Source organism: Kogia breviceps, chromosome 2, assembly GCF_026419965.1.
Source record: "Kogia breviceps isolate mKogBre1 chromosome 2, mKogBre1 haplotype 1, whole genome shotgun sequence".
NCBI classification, from domain to species: domain Eukaryota; kingdom Metazoa; phylum Chordata; class Mammalia; order Artiodactyla; family Physeteridae; genus Kogia; species Kogia breviceps.
Genome location: NC_081311.1, coordinates 95522483 through 95544930, shown reverse-complemented (window position 1 = coordinate 95544930; position 22448 = coordinate 95522483).

Below are 22448 nucleotides of genomic sequence, written 5' to 3'. Positions count from 1 at the left end.
ATTGAAACGTGGCTGGTCTCACAAATGCACCTGTCTACGAGACAGAAACAGAATCACAGACATTGAGAACAGACTGGTGGTTGCCAAGGTGGAGGGCACTGGGGGAGGCATGGAGTGGGAGTTTGGGGTTAGCAGATGCACACTATTATATAGAGAATAGATAGACAACAAGGTCCTTCTGTAGAGCACAGGGATCTATATTCAATATCCTGGGATAAACCACAATGGAAAAGAATATTAAAAAAAAAAAAAAAAAAAAGAGGGCTTCCCTGGTGGCACAGTGGTTGGGAGTCCGCCTGCCTATGCAGGAGACACGGGTTCGTACCCCGGTCCGGGAAGATCCCACATGCCGCGGAGCAGCTGGGCCCGTGAGCCATGGCCACTGAGCCTGTGCGTCCGGAGCCTGTGCTTCGCAACGGGAGAGGCCACAGCAGTGAGAGGCCCGTGTACCACAAAAAAAACCAAAAGAATGTATATATATGTATAACTGAATCACTTTGCTGTACAGCAGAAATTAACACAACATTGTAAATCAACTAGACTTCAATATAAAAATTGATAAACAACAAAAAAGAAATATGGCTAGTCTTAATCGAGATGTATTAAAAGTGCAAAGGGGCTTACTTTGTGGCACAGTGGTTAGCATCTGGCTGCCAATGCAGGGGACATGGGTTTGATCCCAGGTCCGGGAAGATCCCCCATGTCTTGGAACAACTAAGCCTGTGCGCCACAACTACTGAGCCCATATGCCACAACTACTGAAGCCTGTGCGCCTGGAGCCTGTGCTCCGCAACAAGAGAAGCCACCTCAATGAGAAACCTGCGCAGCGCAACAAAGAGTAGCCCCCGCTTGCTGCAACTAGAGAAAGACTGTGCTCAGCAACGAAGACTCAACGCAGCCAAAAATAAATAAATAAATAAATAAATAAATAAATAAATAAATTTGAAAAAGGAAGTGCAAAGTACAGGAATTCCCTGATGGTCCAGTGCTTGGGACTCCGCACTTTCACTGCCAAGGGCCCAGGTTCAACCCCTGGTCAGGGAACTAAGATCCCACAAGCCATGAGGTGCAGCCACAGATAAATAAATAAGTAAACAAAAGTGCAAAGTACACAGCAGTTTCAAAGATTTTATATGAAAAAAAGAATGTAATGTAGCCCATCAATAATTTTTATACTGATCACATGATAAATGATAATATTTTGAATATACAGCTGGCCCTCCATATCCGCAGATGCGGAACCCTGGGATGGGGGGCAGGGGCAGCCATAAAGGGCTTGAGCCTCCTTGGATTTTGGTGTCGGCGGAGCTCCTGGAACCAAGCCCCTGCAGATAGCAAGGGACAGCTGTGTTGAGTTAAATAAACAATATTATTAAAATTAATTTCACCCATTTATTTTTACTTTTTTAAAATGTGACTACTACTAGAAATTTTAAATTTAAATCTGTAACTTCCATTATATTCCTATTGGACAGACTGGTCCAGAGCAGTGGCTCTCAACCCAAGATGGCTTTGCCCCCCAGAGGACACATGGCAATCTCTAGAGACATTTCTGGTTGTCCCAAGTCAGGGTGTGGGGTGCATCTTGTGGGTAGAGGCCAGGGATGCTGCTAAACACCCTACAGTGCACAGGACAGGCCCCACAGGAAAGAATTCTCTGGTACAAAATGTCAATAGGGCTCAGGTTGTGAAACTGTCCTAGAGGTAATGAGTGCCTGGAATTCTGCAGTGTCAGGAACCCAGCCTTCTGATACATTGTTTCTTTGCCATGTGTACCTTCCACTTGCAAGGTCACAGTATAGTCCAAAATGGCTACAGTAATCAAGACAGTATGGTACTGGCACAAAAACAGAAATATAGATCAATGGAACAGGATAGAAAGCCCAGAGATAAACCCATGCACATATGGGCACCTAATTTACGACAAAGGAGGCAAGAACATACAGTGGAGAAAAGACAGCCTCTTCAATAAGTGGTGCTGGGAAAACTGGACAGCTACATGTAAAAGAATGAAATTAGAACACTCCTTAACACCATACACAAAAATAAACTCCAAATGGATTAAAGACCTAAATGTAGTCCAGACACTATAAAACTTTTAGAGGAAAACATAGGAAGAACACTCTTTGACATAAACTGCAGCAAGATCTTTTCTGACCCTCCTCCTAGAGAAATGGAAATAAAAACAAAAATAAACAAATGGGGCTTAATTAAACTTAAAAGCTTTTGCACAGCAAGGGAAACCATAAACAAGACAAAAAGACAACCCTCAGAATGAGAGAAAATATTTGCAAATGAAACAACAGACAAAGGATTAATCTCCAAAATATACAAACAGCTCACAGAGCTCAATATCAAAAAAACAAACAATCCAGTAAAAAAATGGGCAGAAGACCTAAACAGACATTTCACCAAAGAAGACATACAGATGGTCAAGAGGCATATGAAAAGCTGCTCAACATCACTAATTATTAGAGAAATGAAAATCAAAACTACAATGAGGTATCACCTCACACCAGTTAGAATGGGCATCATCAGTAAATCTAGAAACAATAAATGCTGTAAAGGGTGTTGTGAAAAGGGAACCCTCCTACACTGTTGGTGGGATTGTAAATTGATACACCACTATGGACAACAGTATGGAGGTTCTTTAAAAAACTAAAAATAGAACTACCATATGACTCAGCAATCCCACTAGTGGGCATATACCCTGAGAAAACCATAATTCAAAGAGTCATGTACCCAATTTTCATTGCAGCACTATTTACAATAGCCAGGACATGGAAGCGACCTAAATGTCCATCAACAGAGGAATGGATAAAGAAGATGTGGCACATATATACAATGGAATATTAGCCATAAAAAGAAATGAAATTGAGTTATTTGCAGTGAAGTGGATGGACCTAGAGTCTGTCATACAGAGTGAAGTAAGTTAGAAAGCGAAAAACAAATACTGTATGCTAATGCATATATATGGAATCTAAAAAAAATAAAAGGTTCTGAAGAACCTAGGGGCAGGGCAGGAATAAAGAGGGAGACACAGAGAATGGACTTGAGGACATGGGGTGGGAGGGCGATGCTGGGGCAAAGTGAGAGTAGCGTCGACATATCTACACTACCAGATGTAAAATAGTTGGCTGGTGGGAAGCAGCAGCATAGCACAGGGAGATCGGCTTGGTGTTTTGCAATGAGCTAAAGGGGTGGGTTAGGGAGGATGGGAGAGAGGCTCAAGAGGGAAGAGATATGGGGACATGTGTGTGCATATGGCTGATTCACTTTGTTGTGCAACATCAACTAACACAGTATTGTAAAGCAATTATACTCCAATAAAGATCTATTTAAAAAATAAAAATATAAAAATTAAATGGCTGCTGGAGCTCCAGCCATTCTGACAGCACTCCCATCAGCCACAAAGAGGTGCAGAATAAGGGCACATCTTCTCTCTCTCTCTCCCTTTTTTTTTTTTTGGCTGCACCCCGCAACATGTGGGATCTTACTTCCCTGACCAAGGATTGAACCTGTGCCCCCTGCAGTGGAAGTGCAGAGTCTTAACCACTGGACCGCCAGGGAAGTCCCACATCTTCTCTCTTCATGGAAGATGCACACACCATTTCTTCTTACTTACAATGATTGGAACCTAGTCACCTGGCCTCACCTTGCTGTATAGGAAACTGGGAAATATAGTTCTTAAGGTATGGTACATGCCCAGCTAAAATCAGGAGTTTCTTACCAAGGAAGATGGGAGAATGGATCTGAGGGGGAGACTAGTATCTGCCAGGGGCACCAGGCAAGACATATTATTCCCATTTTACAGAGGAATTAACAGAGGCACGTGGGTGAGGGGATTTGCCAAGACACAGAGTAAAGGGCATTCTCCAGCATGAGCTGAGGTCTCCCGACTTCCCGTGCCTCTTCCTCACACCTGCTACCCTGCAAACTTGGCTAAATCGCATTTTTGTCCTTGGACTCCCACCGGCCAATTACCCATATCGTATCTTCATCACCACGGTGCCAGTTCCTCTGGTGAGAACTTCACTCGCCTCAAAAACCCTCCTTCGCGTTCAGGTAGTCTGGAGTTTACTAGCAGCACGTCTACCTTCCTGAAACCGGCCACAATGGAAGTGCAGGCTTCCTTTTATAAGTGCACACACACACCCCCTTCCAGAGTAACTTTTTTTCCTGTCTTGAGATAACAACACCTGTGGGTGTAGGGGATGCTGCAGCGTGCTGTCCAGGCATATCCCCTTCAGGTCCAAACACCTGTCCCACCCTCGCCCAGCCCTGGGAGTGCTGGCTGCTGACACTTTACAGCTGGGCACCTCTCTGGAACTTTCCCTCTTCTGTCATGTCCCCTTCACTGGGGCCGCCTACATCCAAGGGCTGGTCGCCATGACACATAAAGGTCTGGCCCCCACGGCCCAGCTTGGAACAACGCTGCGAGGCCGTCCCAGCGTCAGAGCTGCCGTGGGATTGGCTGAAGCCTTCCTTGAATCTGCCCGGCAGTTCACCTCTCCCCTCCGTGCACTTCGTTTACATACACCCTGACATCCATGCCAACAGCGCTCCCCCGGAAACTTCCTGCACCCGATCTCCATCTCAGAGTCTGCTCGCGGGGGGTCTCTCCTAGGATGGCAGGCGGGAGATGCACAGGAGTGAGGGGAGGGGCGAAGCCCTCGGCTCTACCATTCGCCAGACCTGGGCTCCTCTGAGCCTCACTGCCCTAGTCCCATCTCTGTCATCTGTTAGCTTGCTCATTCATTCATTTAACGAGTATTTTTTTTGAGCTCTGTTACTGGTCGGGCAACCACACAGATGGTGCCCATCCTCACAGAACTGAGGCTTTGATACGGGGAGACAAGAGTGCAAGCAAACACACGGTCCCATGGTGGGGTGTGGAATTGTGAGGAAGCAAAGGCACAACGGGCGTGGAAGGGCTCCACAGCCTGCCAAGCCCTAGGAAGGAGCAGGATTCTGCAGCCAGGGGTCGGTACCTAGCTCTCCTCTCCCACCTGCAGAACCCGATTCTGCAGGAGCCTGGGGTTGCCAGGGAGCCATGCTTCCCTCCTGGGCCTTGGGTACATTCCGGAGGCAGCTCTGCCCAGGGTGGCCTGAGGAGTCCTGAGAGCTGTCCCCTTGGAGCCAGGCGCACTACCCATGCGTCCAGGACCCCACATCCACCAGCTATTCCCCCGCTCCTACCCAGCCACCTCCGGTGGTCAGGAGCTGGGAAACAGTCCCTCACTGTCCTGTCCACCAGTGCAGACTTTGCCCTGGTTGCCAGAATCTTTTGACCCCTTTCCCATGCTTGACCGACTATTTCATTGAATCTAAGATGCCACCAATTGTAAGATGTCCCATTATTTTATGGACCGATAAGAGAAAACACTGGGAATTAAACTCTGACACAATGTTTTCTTACCACTTAGAATCTGCATTTTGTTCTTCTTGAAAGATCTCATTTTCTTTACTGAGGCATCTAGATCTCATTTTCTTTACTGAGACATCTATCTCTCTTATGCACACATAAAGAAGGAAAACATAAGCACAGGAGATCATCTAACTTATTCCTAGAAGTTCTCTACATTTTCAGGTACAATTCTTCTGGGTCCCCTTTTAACTCATAGTTGTCTGTTGCAGGTTCTGCATTTGGGGATGGAGCATTGATGGTGCAGCATTTATGAGCACTGTTTGTTCCAGAATTTTCTTCGAAGCTGCAGATACCTCATCTGCACCCTTTTTTATTTTGGGCTTGTTTTTTTTTTTTTTGGCCACATTATGTGGCATGTGGAACTTCCCCCACCAGGGATCAAACCCACACCCCCTGCAGTGGAAACATGGACTCTTAACCAGTGGACCACCAGGAAAATCCTGCACCCTTTTAAAAAAAATTTATTTTGTTGAAGTATAGTTGATTTACAATGTTGTGTTAGTTTCTGGTGTACAGCAAAGTGACTCAGTTATACATACATACATTCTTTTTCGTATTCTTTTCCATTATGGTTAATCACAGGATATTGAATATAGTTCCCTGTGCTATACAGTAAGACCTTGTTGTTTATCCTTTCTCTATATAATAGTTTTCATCTGCTCATCCCAAACTCCCAGTCCAACCCTCCCCCACCCCCTCTCCCTCTTGGCACCCACAAGTCTGTTCTCTATGTTTATGAGTTTGTCTCTGTTTCGTAGATAAGTTCATTTGTATCATTTTTTTAGATTCCACATATAAGTGATATCATATGATATCTGTCTGACCTATTTCTCTTAATATGATAATCTCTAGGTCCATCCATGTTGCTGCAAATGGCATTATTTCATTCTATTTTATGGCTGAGTAGTATTACATTGCATATATGTACCACATCTTCTTTATCCATTCATCTGTTGATGGACATTTAGGTTGTTTCCATGTCTTGGCTATTGTGGATAGTGCTGCAATGAACACTGGGGTGCATGTATCTTTTTTAATTAGAGTTTTGTCCGGATATATGCCCAGAAGTGAGACTGCAGGATCACATGGCCTCATCTGCACCCTTTTGATGGAGGTGTTTCACAACCTTATAAAGAAGTTTCATGTATGTACGGGCAATGCCAACTCCATCACAAAACTGCCAAATGGCCAAGAGCCATCACCAATGGTCAGAAGCATCCTGATTGGAGAGACATGGAAATGTGGAGGAAAAAAAAATCATGTCTTAGAATCAGTGAAATATGCTGGTTTATCACAATTGTGAATCCCACCTTCTTAAGGTCAAATTTTTAAACTACATTTCCCAGCCTCCCTTGCAGATCTGTGACCTAGTTTCTACCAATAAGATGCACTCATCAAAGGCTCTGATTTGGAAGTGACAAGAAGAAGCAGGCTGTGCAGAGGTCATCCGTTTCGCTGGCATGGGTGGCAGCAGAAAAAGTGTTTCTGAGGCTAATCAGACCAATTAAGCAGGACCGTTTCTGGGAGCATTGCTTAGACTTGCTTCTTCAGCCCTTCTAACAATTCTGCAGGAACGAAATTCCTTTCTGCCCCCAGCTAGGTAGAATTGCCCATCTAAGATCTCTTCTTTCCTTCTTCTTTGTTAGAACAAACAAACAACAAAACCTCTGATCTTGCTGAGGCTTAGCAATTTGTGGCCAACTGAAAACCTACATTTCCCAGGCTCCCGTGGAGAGCTAACCACATGACTAAATTCTGACCAATGAGATGTGAGTAGAAGTTGGTGGGTGGACCTTTGGGGAAGTTCCTTAAAGGTGAGCTGACTTCCGTGTATCCCACAAAGTAATGATTCTCAGATGGGGTGGTGTGGGTCAGCTCTGCAAAACTAAAACTTCATCTTATTATTGTTCATTGTAACCATAGGTCACATATTCAAGGGAAGTATCTTCAAAAACAAAATCACACCCTGAAATGCATATTTGCAATTATGATAAAGCAAGAAAGATATAAAACCTTAGTTCTCTCCACTGTCTGTTCATAACCCCCTGCCCATGGAGAATGCTTTTGGCTCTGCACACACGTTTATACTTAGTGTCTGGACCCCAGTCAGCTACAGAAGAAATTGATGGGTACAAATTGGCAAAGTGCTTCTGTACATAATGTTAATGTAGGAAATATCTGACAGGCTAGACTCTGAGTTTATTGCCTTGCCTTTTTTGCAGGTAAATTTTGAATTCCCTGACCACTGATTTGGATTTTATTTTGTATTTACAAGATGTGTCATTGAATAGAAATGAATGTCACTAACTAGGGGAGGTGATGGATGTGTTAATTAGCTTGATCTTGGTAATCATTCCACAGTGTATATGCATACCAAATCATCATATTGTACATGTTAAATATATTCAATAATATGTGTCAGTTATTCCTCAATAATTTCAAAGTTAGGGGAACAAAATTAATGTCCGCCTTATGGAAAACCTATATTTGTAACTCAGTAAATACTGTTTTTCCATCTAGTTTGCCCTACATTCCTTTTCATATTCTCAGAACTTGATTTTGTTTCCTGGTGGTCCTATCTCTTACTGTTTTAAATGAGAATAAGTCCTGCTGATGAAGCTTTAAATTATTATTATAAGTTTCTTTGCAGATTAAGTGTTCCTTGTTTAACATTTGTTTCAATGTGCCATTACCTACTCCACACAGTAGCATTCTTCAACATTATATTCTGTTGAACCTAGTAGAGAAATCTGAGTATCATCTTTACCACCTAAATAAGTACCTAAACGCTTATGTAAATATAGTTTATGGCAAAAAAACTGGGAGAGCTGAATCAGTTGATCAATAATATCCTTTTGCCCTTGCCTTTTCGTGCTCCCTGCTGCCTTGAAGGCAGCTGTGAAGGCTGGAGCTCAGGCAGCCATCTTGTGAAGGCTAAATGCCCATTCTAACATTGTCTGAGCAGAAAGACAAAAGCAATTCGAATCCCTGAAGATATCATAAAGACACTATTTCAGCCCTGAATTGCCCATCAGATCTTTTTTTATTTTAATATTTATTTTTAATGTATTTGTTTGTTTATTTATTTATTTATTTTTATTTGGTTGCACCGGGTCTTAGTTGCAGCATGCATGTGGGATCTAGTTCTCTGACCAGAGATCGAACCCGGGCCCCCTGCACTGGAAGCACAGACTCTTAACCACTGCACCACCAGGGAAGTCCTGCCCATCAGATCTTAAATGACATTTACTGATCCTAATTTGGTACTGGGGGGTGCAACTTACAGAATCTAAAGTTTTAAAATTGGGTGAATGGAGAGGGTTGGGTTTGAGGCTATAAAGGTAAAGATGTGACAGGCTGGAAAGTTGTTACCTTTAGTCATATAGTAGTGAAACATTTGGTCAAATTGTTGCCTGTGGTCCTTTGGAAGCTGGATTCTGTGCCACCCAAGTCTGTAGGTTAGCGCAGATGGTGTAAATGGGGCAGAACATTGGCATGTATTGACTCAGCTCATTCTGGCTGCTCTGAGCCAAGTTCTACAAGAAAAAGAAAACCGAGATGAGAGTCAACTGGTTGGAGAAGGAAGGAAATACCACTCTGCCTACAGCCTGAATTCTAAATTGGTTGAGGGTCCTGGTTTGGAGCCTTGCAGAGTTGAATTTCGCTGCTCCACAACCCCCCCTCCACCCCACCCCATATCCCCCATGCTGTGCAATGAATGTGAAGAAACAGTCTTAGCTGGGGACAAAAAAATGGTCTCGCATCCTTTTCAGTCTCACTCTAGTGAGAGTTTTTTGTCAGATGAAGGGGGCAAACCCACCAGGAAGATTGGATTAAGGGTGTGATTAAGGGTGTTGCCTTCCCACCTGAACCTATTGTTTCAAATGACCTCAAGGCAGGGGCAGAGGGGGATGGGTCAAGGGGGATGGGCAAAGAGGATGGGCCAAAGGAAAAGAGGATAGAGATCTATAGTTACAGAATTCAATATTTTCAGACTAAAAAGTCATCGCAGTATATGTAATTGTCATGGATTAGTATCCAGGATACATTAAGAAGTCCCATAAATTAGTGAGAGCAAGACAACACATTCAGTTGAATAAGGGGCAAAATAATTGAAGAGGAATTGCCCAGAAGAGAAAACACAAATGGCCCATAAGCATATAAAACTCTGTTCAACCTAATTAGTAGTCAGAGAAATACAAATTTAGGCCACGAGATAAAATTTCACAGCCTGACAAAAATTTTAAGGTCTGAAATACCAAGTGTTGGACACTTGTGCAACAGTGCTGAGGATGGTGTAAATTGGCAAACCACCGTAGAAAATGTTAAATGTGCACATTCCAAGCCCTAGCAATTCTACCCCTAAGTATATTCCCTGGAGAAATTCTTGAACTTATGCACAGGGGTCAGAGCAGAAGTGTTCATAAAAAATAGAAGCAGTAGCCATCTTCAACTGTAGAATAGATTAACAATTTTGGTATGAACAAATTCAACACAGAAATACATACAGAAGTGAAAATGAAATAAAAACAGTCACATGCATCAACGTGGTTAAATCTCAGAAACATAATCTTGAAAGGAAAAACTCAAGTTGCAAAAGAATTTTTTCTATTTATAAAATGGGTAAAAACTAAACAATACATTGTAAAGGGATACATAACTATGTAGAAAAATATGGATTTTAAGTGCCAATGGGGGGAAATGGGGAGTTGTTTTAGTTTTTAAACACCCATATATGTATATGCAGTCTTTTATGTATGATACACATATAAAAACAAAACAAAAAATTAACAATAAAAACAAAACAAAAAGCTGTGGGGAGGCAAGTTATTGGGCTATGATTACTCACACATAGATCTGACCAGGAGAAATAGCTCTAACATAACAGTCAGAGACTCCAAAATCCCACTTTCAATAATGAATAGAGCAACCAGACAGCAGATAAATAAGGGAATAAAGGACTTGAATATCACTTTAGACTAATTGTACCTAATAGGCTTATACAGAATATACATCCAACAACAGCACAGTACACAGTTTTCTCATGTGCACACAGAATATTCTCCAGGATGGACAATATGTTAGGTCACAAAACAAGTCTTAATAAATTTAAAAAGTTGAAATTATACAAAGCATTGTTTCTGATCACAACGGAATGAAACTAGAAAGCAGCAACAGACAGAAAATCAGAAAATTCACAAATGTGTGAAATTAAACAACACACTCTTTAACAACCAATAGGTGAAGAAAAAAATCAAAATGAAAATTAGAAAATATCTTGAGACAAATAAAAATGAAAACATACCAAAACTTATAGGATGCAACAAAGCAGTGCTAAGAGAGAATCTATGGCTGTATGTGCTTACATTTAAAAAAAGAAAAATCTCAGATCAACAACCTAACTTTATACCTTAAGGAACCAGAAAAGGAAGAAGCTAAAGCTGGCAGAAGGAGGGAAATACTAAAGATTAGAGGTAAAATAGAGAATAGGAAAACAATAGAGAAAATTAATGAAACCAAGAGTTTCATTCTTCAAAAAGATCAACAAAATTGACAAACCTTTAGCTAGACTGACAAGAAAAAAGGAGGAAAGGGTCAAATAACTAAAATCAGAAATGAAAGATGAGACATTCTACCAATTTTACAGAAATAAAAAGGTTTACAAGAGAGTACTATGAACAATCGTATACCCCCCCAACTGAATGACCTAGATAAAATGGACAAATTCCTAGAAATACACAACCTAACAAGACTGAATTATGAAGAAAATAGAAAATATGAACAGACCTATAACTTGTAAGGAGACTGAATCAATAATAAAACACTTCCCAACAAAGAAAAGCCTAGGACCAGATGACTTCATGGTGAATACCACCCAAACACTTAGAAAAGAACTAACATCAATCCTTCTCATACTCTTCCAAAAAACTAAAGAGGAAGGAACAATTCCTAACTCATTCTATGAGGCCAGCACTACCATGATACCAAAGCCAGGCAAAGACATTATACAAACAAACAGACCAATATCCCTTATGAATACTGATGCAAAAATCCTCAACAAAATACTGGCAAACCAAACTCAACAGCTTATTAAAGGGATTATTCACCATGGCCAAGTGAGATTTATTCCTGGAATGCAAGGATAGTTCAACATATGAAAATCGGTCACTATTGTACACCCTATTCACAGAATGAAGGACAAAAACTGCACACATTTATCTCAATTGACACAGAATTGCATTTGACAAAATTCAACACCCTTTCATGATCAAAACACTCAACAAACTAGAAATAGAAGGAAACTACCTCAACATATGGAAAACTCACAGCTAACTTCATACTCAATGCTGAAAGATTGAAAACTTTTTCCCTAAGATCTGGAACAAGTGAAGGATGACTGCTTTCATCACTTCTGCTCCACACAGTACTGGAAGTCCTAGCCACAGCAGTTAGGCAACAGAAAGAAGTAAAAGGCATCTAAATTGGAGGGGAATAAGTAAAAGTGCCTCTGTTCACAGATGACATGACCTAATATGTAGAAAATTCTAAAGATTCTACAAAAGAACTGCTAGAACTAACAAACAAATTCAGCGAAGATATAGAAGCAACATGCAAAAATCAGTTTGCTTCTCAAGTAACTTTGTTCTGAGGATTTTGTAGGCTAGAAACTTTTTTCGGAGATTTAAAATAACTTAAGGATGTAGTAAAACACTGCAAGGAAAAAGATATTTTTAAAAATTAAAGATGAGTTGGTAGAAAATCCATGCAAGAAAGGAAATATAAAGTATACTAAATTCACTCTGCAGAAAGTATATTTATATAAACATTTAATACATAGCCAAGAAATATATGAGTTTAAAATGAAAATAAAACCAATAAACAGTTTCCTATCTCACCTACCAACATTTTCTAGACTTTTCCTGAAGTGATTCAAAATGGAATGACTTTTAACTAATAAACCTGTTTTGTTACTGTTATTTTTTTATTGTTCTAACACAGACTTGGAAAACTGACTGGCAATCATGTACATGAGTAGGATTTGACTGGCAAATGTTGCTGTAGGTAACACTGTAAAGAGCTAACTATTGTGCTGTCTTTCCCCCAAAATACCAAAAGAAAGGAGAGCTAGAGTCTGGGACAACCACACTCTATACATTTCTGCTGGTAATTCATTCATTTTGGGGGGAGAAAAATCTCAGTTATGCATTTTGGTTTTGTTTGTTTAATTGGTTTGGAGAAGTGTCAAGTTATATGTGATTTTAAAAATTGTGTGTGTGTGTGTGTGTGTGTGTGTGTACTGTTTTTATTGTGTTGGTGTATGTGTGTTTCCTGAACTTAAGAAACTTACTGTTTTTCTGCACACAGAGATGAAGAAAGTTGAAGATGGGAAAACTTTCTCTGTAGACCAGTTTTCAAGTATTACTCTCATTTTCATCCAATTTCTCATTGCTACCATTACCAGAAATTCATACCATTACTGCCAAAACCTCTCTTGGGGGTGTTTTAGGTAAATCAGTTCCAAAGAGTCTTGTAGTTTCTATGAACGGCATATTCTGAGCAAGATTTCTTACACTTCCTTTCTTTCATGAACACCATCCCATCTTATTTCTTCCTTCCTAGAATTTCTTGGTACCTTTCATCTACTACTAACCACTTTCCTTTCCTACTTTTCTCAACTGTACTTCACTATTACGTGCCTCCTTGAAATGTGGTACTTTTTAATACCAGGAAGAAGAAAACCTTCTCCTTTATTTTAACTTTTAATCACATTTTTATTTCCATTTTTTGACAGGGATTATTTTGAATAAATAATTTTTAAAGATAACTTGAATAAACCCATTTAAAATTTTTAGAAAATCAGTTCATTTCCATACACTAACAATGAACAATCCAAAAAGGAAATTTTTAAAAAAAAGTTCCATTTACAATAGCATCAGAAAGAATAAAATACTTAGGAATTAACTTAACCAAGGAGACAAATGAGTTGTATACTGAAAACTACAAAACATTGCTGAAAGAAATTAGAGAAGACACAAATAAGTGGAAAGACATCTCATGTTAATGGATTGTAAGACTTAATGTTGTTAAGTTGTCAATACTACCCAAGTGATCCATAGATTCAATGCAATTCTTATCAAAATCTCAATGTTTTCTTGCAGAAATAGAAAAAAATCCTCCCTAAAATTCACATAGACTCTCAAGGGACTCTGAATAGCCAAAACAATCTTAAAAAAGAACAAAGTTGGAAGAGTCACTCTTCGTAATTTCAAAACTTACTTAACAAAACTAATACAGGCATAAAGATAGACATACGGAGCCATGGAATTGAATAGACAGACCACAAATAAATCCTTGTGTATATAGTTAAATAATTTTTGGCAAGGATACCAAGACCATTCAATAAGAAAAAAACCATTTTTTCAACCAATAGTGTTGGGAGAAGTGGATAACCACATGCAAAAGAATAAACTCGAATTCTTACCTTACATCACATACAAAAATTAACTCAAAATTTATCAAAGACCTAAATATAAGAATTAAAGGGGCTTCCCTGGTGGTGCAGTGGTTGAGAGCCCGCCTGCCGACGCAGGGGACACGGGTTCGTGCCCCGGTCCGGGAAGATCCCACATGCCGCCGAGTGGCTGGGCCCGTGAGCCATGGCCGCTGAGCCTGCGCGTCCGGAGCCTGTGCTCCGCAACGGGAGAGGCCACAGCAGTGAGAGGCCCGTGTACCACAAAAAAAAAAAAAAAAAAAAAAAAAAAAAAGAATTAAAGCTATAAAACTCTTCTAAGAAAACACAGTAGAAAAGCATCACGCATAGGATTTGGCAATGATTTCTTGAATATGACACGAAAACACAGGCCACAAAAGCAAATATCGACAAATGGGACTACATCAAATTTTAAAACTTCAGCAAAGAAATAAAAACTACTAAAAAAAAAAGAACCCAATTGAAAATTCTAAACTAAAAAGTGTAACATCTAAAATTAAAAATTTACTGGATTTATTTAACAGCAGTTTGTAAATGTCAGAAGCCTCCGTGAACTTGAAGAGAGATTAGCAGAACGGATCCAATCTGAAGAACACAGAGGAAAAACTGGAAATAAAATGAACACAATCTTGGGGAACTGTAAACAATATTCAAACCCCTTACACACTTGATTTAGGGTCTTAGAAAGAAAAGAGAAATAATCAACAAGGACCTACTGTATAGCACAGGGAACTATACTCAACATTTTGTAATTACCTATAAGGAAAAGAACCTGGAAAAGAATATATATATAAAACTGAATCACTGTGCTGTACACCTGAAACTAACACATTGTAAATCAACTATACTTCAACTTAAAAAAAAAGAAAAGAGAAATAACATGAGGTAGTAAAAATATTTGAAGAAATAATGGCCAACATTTTCTCAAAGTTGGTGAAGGACACACATTCTCAGATTCCAGAAGGTCAGCAAACCCCACAAAGAATAAATACCAAAATATGGCAACTAGGCATGTAATTGTCAGATGGGTGAAAACCAAAGATAAAGCAAAAACTTTGAAAAAAGCCAGAGAAAAATAATGCATTATATTCAGAAAATCAATGATAAAAACTGTGGCTACCCTCCCATCAGGAAAAATGGGAGCCAAAGACCGTGGAATGACATCTTTAAAATGCTGAAAAAAATTCAGAATGATTTATTCATTGAAAATATTATTAAACAATGATGGAAAAACAAAGAGATTTTCATATAAATGAAAACTAAGACAATTGCTAGCAGATGTGCACTATGAGGTAGCAAAGACCATCTTCAGGCTGATCACATAGAATATTCAGGAAGGAATGAAGAGCAAGAGAAATAAAAAAGGAAATATGTGGGGACTTCCCTGGCAGCCCACTGGTTAAGACTCCGCGATTCCATTGCAGGGGGCGCATGTTCAATCCCTGGTTGGGGAACTAAGATCCCACAGGCTATGCGGTGCAGCCAAAAAAAAAAAAAAGGAAAGAAATATGTGGATAAGTATAATAGAATATTGTCCCTCTTAATGTATTTCTGTTTAATTTATTTTTAATAAATTTATTTATTTATTTATTTATGGCTGCATTGGGTCTTCGTTGCTGGCATGGGCTTTCTCTAGTTGCGGCAAGTGGGGGCTACTCTTTGTTGTGGTGCATGGGCTTCTCCTTGCAGTGGCTTCTCTTGTTGTGGAGTATGGGCTCTAGGCGCGCTGGCTTCAGTAGTTGTGGCTCGCAGGCTTAGTTGCTCCACGGCATGTGGGATCTTCCCGAACCAGGGCTCAAACCCGTGTCCCCTGCATTGGCAGGCAGATTCTTAACCACTGCACCACCAGGGAAGTCCTTAATGTCTTTAAAATGCATTTGATTGCTTAAAGCAAATATCATAACATTGTTTATGTGGGGTTTATAGCATAGGTAGATGTAACACAGATGACAACTAGAGCATAAAATATGGGCAAAGTACAGGCAGACCTCATTTTACTGCACTTCACTTTACTGTGCTTCTCAGATAATGAGTTTTTTTTAACAAACTGAAGGTTTGTGGCAACTCTGCTTCAAGCAAGTCTATCAGTGCCATTTTCCCAGTATTTGCTCACTTCATGTCTCTGTCACATTTTGGTAATTCTCACAATAGTTCAAACTTTTTCATTATTTCTGATATTATATTTGTTACGATGATCTCTGATCAGTGATCTTTGATGTTACTATTGCAAAAAGATTACGCTTCACTGAATGCTCAGATGATGGTTAGCAGTTTTTAGTAATAAGGTATTTTCATTTTATTTTTAAAATTTTATTTATTTATTTATTTATTTATTTTAAATTTTTTGGCTGAGTTGGGTCTTCATTGCTGTGCGTGGGCCTTCTCTAGTTGCAGCGAGTGGGAACTATTCTTCCTTGCAGTGTGTGGGCTTCTCATTGTGGTGGCTCTCTTGTTGTGGAACACGGGCTCTATGCGCACGGGCTTCAGTAGTTGCAGCATGTGGGCTCAGTAGCTGTGGTGCACGGGCTTAGTTGCTCCATGGCATGTCGGATCTTCCCAGACCAGGGATCGAACCCGTGTCCCCTGCAATGGCAGGCGGATTCTTAACCACTGCACCACTTAATGCAGGGAAATCCTGCATTAAGGTATTTTTAATGTAAGGTATGTACATTAATGCTGTTGTGCACAATAGACTACAATATAGTGTAAACCTAATTTTATATGTACTGGGAAACCAAAAAAATTCTGTGGCTCACTTTATTGCAATATTTACCTTATTGCAGTGGTCTGGAACAAAACCTGCAATATATTTGGAATATGCCTATAAATATATCTATACAGTTTCAAGCTTCCTGCATTTTACATGAAGTAGTATAATATTATTATTTGTTTCTATGTAATTCCATTGTGCTCAGAGGACATACTCTGCATGATTTCAATCCTTTTTTAAAAATTTATTAAAATTTGTTTTAGTGCTCAGCATCCAGTTTATCTTGGTGTAAATACCTTGTTTTCCCTCTAATAGTAGGAATTAGACAAGGATGTCCTTTCTCACTACTTGTATTAAACATTGTACTAGAGGCACTAGCTAGTGCAACAAGGCAAGTAAAAGAAATAAAAGGCATGCAGATCAGAAAGGAAGAATCAAACCTATCTCTCTTTTCAAATGACATAATTTTTTTTTACATAGAAAATTCTTACCTAGAACTCTGCAAAACAATGACAAGAATTTAAAAGTTAATTTAGCAAGATCACACAATATAAGTCAGTGTGCAAACAGTTGGAAATTTAAATTAAAATACATTCCAAGTATACTATCAAAAGGTGTACAATACCTAGAAGTGAATTTAACCAAAGATGTACAAGACCTGGATCAGTGGAGAGACATATCAGTGTCATTATGGAAAGACTCAATATTGTTAAAATGTCAGTTCTTAGATTTGTCTATAGATCCAATGTAGTCTCAATCTCATTAGGCTTTTTATTTTCTAGAAATTGACTCTAAAATCTATATGAAAATCCCAAGGACCCAGCATATATAAAGCAGTCTTGAAAAAGAGGAACAAAATGGGTGGACTTCATACTACCTGACCTTAAGATTCACCATATGCTTTAGTAACCAGGTCAGTGAGATACAGGCAGGAGGATCAGATGTCATGGAATCCAGACATAGACCCACATTTACTCAGTCACTTGATTCTCAACAAGCAGTATCCTCTTCTGTAACTATTCCCTTAAGAAACTGATTTTGCTCTGGTTAAGAGTGACTGCCTAGGGGGCACCAGATGACCATGACCATGAAACTGAGCTGCCCAACATGAGCTGGAGGTTTTCAGATCACCCCACCATCAAATGGATGGAATTGGGCTCGTGCAAGTCCTGGAAGCACAAGGAAGGTACATGAGCAGGTGGCTCACCCACCCACTGGCACTGCTCCTTCAACCAACCCTAAGACCAGTTGAAGAAAGCACTGAAGCCCCATTCAGATGGCCCTGAACAATATGTGGCAGCCAACTGAAGATAAGCCGCCGACTGGAGCGGCTGGAGCGACAGCCCAGCTCAGTGGTGTGCTGAAAGACAGTGGTAATCAGAAATCCTCCCAAAGCCAAAACTCCAACCAGTGCATCATTGCACGATCCTATAGATGATGTGAAGTGAGGATCTCTCCTGATTTGTGGGTTGTAGTTAAGGTCAGGGTAAGGAATTTGGAAGTAGCTAGACTGAAAAACTGATCACAAGGTTAGAGAAAGAATAGGCCCATCATGTGACAATATTTTTGTCTTATGTGAATGCTTCCCATTCTGAATAACCATTGTAGAGGAGGTTTTTAATCATCTCTCTCTTTCCCCAACCAGTACTTACTCATTGACAAAGTGGAACAGTGATGGCAGAGAAGGAGGTTGAATGTTGGCACAAGAGCATGGAATTGGTCACTCTAAAATGGATTTATTTACAAAACAGAAACAGACTCACAAACTTAGAGAACGAATTTATGGTTACCAGGGGGAAGGGTGGGGGACTATATTTAAAATAGATAACCAGGGCTTCCCTGGTGGCACAGTGGTTAAGAATCTGCCTGCCAATGCAAGGGACATGGCTTCGAGCCCTGGTCCAGGAAGATCCCACATGCCACAGAGCAACTAAGCCCATGTGCCACAACTACTGAGCCTGTGCTCTAGAGCCTGTGAGCCACAACTACTGAGCCCACGTGGTACAACTACTGAAGCCTGCGTGCCTAGAGCTCGTGCTCCACAACAAGAGAGGCCACCACAATAAGAAGCCCGCACACCGCAACGAAGAGCAGCCCCCACTCGCTGCAACTAGAGAAAGCCCGCGTGCAGCAACAAAGACCCAACTCGGCCAAAAATATAAATAAATAAAATAAAATAAATAAATTTTAAAAATAAATAAAATAGATAACCAACAAGGACTTACCGTATAGCACAGGGAACTCAGCTCAATTTTATGTAATAACCTAAATGGGAAAAGAATTTGAAAAATAATAGATACATGTATATATATAACTGAATCACTTTACCATACACCTGAAACTAATATAACATTAATCAGCTATACTCCAGTAAAAAATAAAAACTTTTAAAAAAGAGGATATATTTTTTTAAAATATTTATTTAATTAATTTATTTAGTTGCACCAGGTCTTAGTTGCAGCAGGTGGTGTCCTTAGTTGTGGCACATGTGCTCCTTAGCAGTGGCCATTGGCTCCTTAGTTGCAGCTTACTGGCTCCTTAGTTGTGGCATGCTAACTCTTAGTTGTGGAATGCATGTGGTATCTAGTTCCCTGACCAGGGAACAAACCCAGGTCCCCTGCACTGGGAGCAAGGAGTCTTAACCACTGTGCCACCAGGGAAGTCCCAAGAGGATAGATCTTAAATTGAATTTGCTCACACACAAAAAAACCCGATTTGGCTACTGTCATTCCCAGTTCCTCAATATGGCTCCATGCCGCCCTCGGGGACCAGTCTTCTACCTGGTTGGTTGCATTGGTTGCCCTCCATCATGGAGGTGGCAGTGATTTTTCCTTATTGGGTTAGACAGTTCTTCGAAGGGATTTTTCTTCCCTATCTGCCTTGTTTCTGCTGGCAGTATCACCTGTGGACTTACTGGAGCCCTTAGTCACTCAACATTGCTACTGATCAAGTAACTTATTTCACAACCTAAAGAAACGTAAGACAATGGGTTAATAATACCCATGGGATTCATGGGTTTTTACCATGTAACTGTTCACTCCAAAGCAGTTGACCTTATAGGACAGTGGGATGGCCTATTAAAGACCCCATTATAGCACCAGATAAGAGACAACGCCTCACAAAACTGTTTCTATTCTACACTGTACAATGTCCTGAATCAGTTATCAATACATGGTCATGTTTCTTCCTCTTAGGCAGCATACCTGAGTCCAGGAGTTGAAGAGCTAGTCACCTCCCTTTTAATACAACTAATGACTAACACAGGATTTTTGTCTTTATATCCCCATAATTTGGGGCTCCATTATTTAAGTAGTCTTGGTAACTCAAGGAAGGAAGGAATGTATCCATTAGAATAATTAAGCTAAATTAAATGAGAAGATGAGACCCTCACCTGGCTATTTGGGGATCCTCATGTCAATGAACAAACAAGAAAAAGGAGAGTTAAAATGTTGCATAGCATAGGGAGATCAGCTCCATGCTTTGTGACCACCTAGAGGGGTGGGATAGGGAGGGTGGGAGGGAGGGAGACGCAAGAGGGAAGAGATATGGGAACATATGTATATGCATAACTGATTCACTTTGTTATAAAGCAGAAACTAACACACAATTGTAAAACAGTTACACTCCAATAAAGATGTTAAAAAAAATGTTGACTAGTGAGATTGACCTTAATTTTCAAGAGGAGATATCGTTACTGCTACACAATGGGGGCAGGAAATCCTCAGGAACTGTCCCTGGTACAGCTATGTCCAAAGGTAAGATTAATGGGTGACATAGTAATCCAACATAAACAAGATCACTAAGAGCTCAGATCCCTCAGGAATAGTTTTGGGTCACATCATTGTGTAAAGAACACTTTGGGGGTGAGAATAAGAAGGCCTTGGGTAAATGGCCGTGTCTGCTTTGGGGTCCGATTGAGGGAATGAATGGGGGTCACCCACTCTCTCCATTCCACATACCCCCCTCCACCAACATAATTCCCACTCCCAGAGCTTTCATCCCCTCTCATGCTGCCGCCCCTTAGCACACACTGGTCCCTCTGTCTGGAGGGGTCTGCGTAGATTTCAACATTCAGTTGAAGCCATAATTCTGAGGAACCTTCCATCCTTGCCTCCCAACCTTCCTCACCCCCAGGTTGGATGGTGTTCCCTCCTCGGGGTCCTGGGTTCCTCTGGCCTTGTGCTCCTAATGCTGCATCATCACACCACAGATATGTCCACGCTTGTCTCCTTCCAGAGGATAGGAACTTTTGACCTATCTCTCATGCCTGGTGCCTGCCCAGTGGCCAGCATAGCAAAGGAGCTTAGAAGCCAGCTGAAAATGGAGCCCAGGAGGCAGAAGTGGGGTGGGCATTGGCGAGGGAGATGGCATGGCCAAGGAGCATGGTGGTCCCAGGGGAGGCTGCGAGGACTCTGCCAGAGCTGCATCCCAGGGGCTCTAGCTGCCCACCAGGGAGGCCGACTGCAGCTGCATGGTGCTCTGATGCTACAAAACCCCCAACCCCCTTGTAGAACGAACAGAGATACTCGGTCCAAAGAGCAGCAGAAGAGATGTAACATGGAATCAGAGGCTAGGAGCCTGGTGGAAACAGCTCCAAATGGGGATGGATCAGGAAGGAAGCAAGCCTCTTTGTACTGAGAGGTAGATAAGCAGCAATAACAGCAAAATATTGAATAATAACAATACAATTCCATGTTGAGTCCCCTGCCCAGAGCCACACACTCTGCTGAACAATTCACATTTCCATTTTGCAAATGAGGCTGCAAAAGCTCTGAGGATGTGAGCACTTTCCCAAGGAGGCACAGCTACTCAGTGGCCTCACCAACGTATGACGAACTGTATGCATCTCCACTGCCTGTCCTCTTAGCCACCATGCCATCCTGTAACTACCTAAGAACCAGAAAATACTTAGGGGAAGAAATCCACATTTGGGTTCTTGGATCAATGTAACAGGGTGTATACATTATTGCTGCATCACAGATTGCTCCAAAACTTAAAAAATTAAAATAACCAACATTTTTATCCTCACACAGAGGTAGGTGGTGCTGGCTCAGGGTCGCTCATGATCTTGCAGGCTGGTGGTCAACATGGCTGTGGGCACTGAAGGCTGGGCTGGGGTTGGGGAGCTGCTTCCAAGATGGTGCACTCGTGTGGCTGTTGGCTGGGGGCCTCAGTCCTCACCATGTGACCTCTCCACAGGGCTGTCTGAGTGTCCTCTCAACGTGGCGGCTGGCTCCTTCCAGAATGAGCGATCTGACAGAGAGTAAGGAGGAAGTTTCAGTGCTTTTTCTGATCTAGTCTCCGAAGTCTAACATGGTCACTTTCACTTTATTTTATTCATTAGAAGTGAGTCATTAGATCCAGCCCATACCCAGCGGGGGGGGTGGGAATTAGGCTCCATCTCTCTGTTTTTTAATCCCAAAGATTTTATTTTATTTTATTGAAGTCTAGTTGATTTACAATGTTGTGTTAATTTCTGCTGTACAGCAAAGTGATTCAGTTATACATATGTATATACATTCTTTTTCATATTCTTTCCCATTATGCTTTATCACAGGATATTGAATATAGTTCCCTGTGCTCTACAGTAGGACCTTGTTGTTTATCCATTCTCTATATAATAGTTTGCATCTGGTAATCCCAAACTCCCAATCCATCCCTCCCCTACCCAACTCTCCCTTAGCAACCACAAGTCTGTTCTCTATGTCTGTGAGTCTGTTTCTGTTTTGTGGATAGGTTCCTTTGTGTCGTATTTTAGATTCAACATGTAAGTGATATCATATGGTATTTGTCTTTCCTTTATGATTTACCTCACTTAG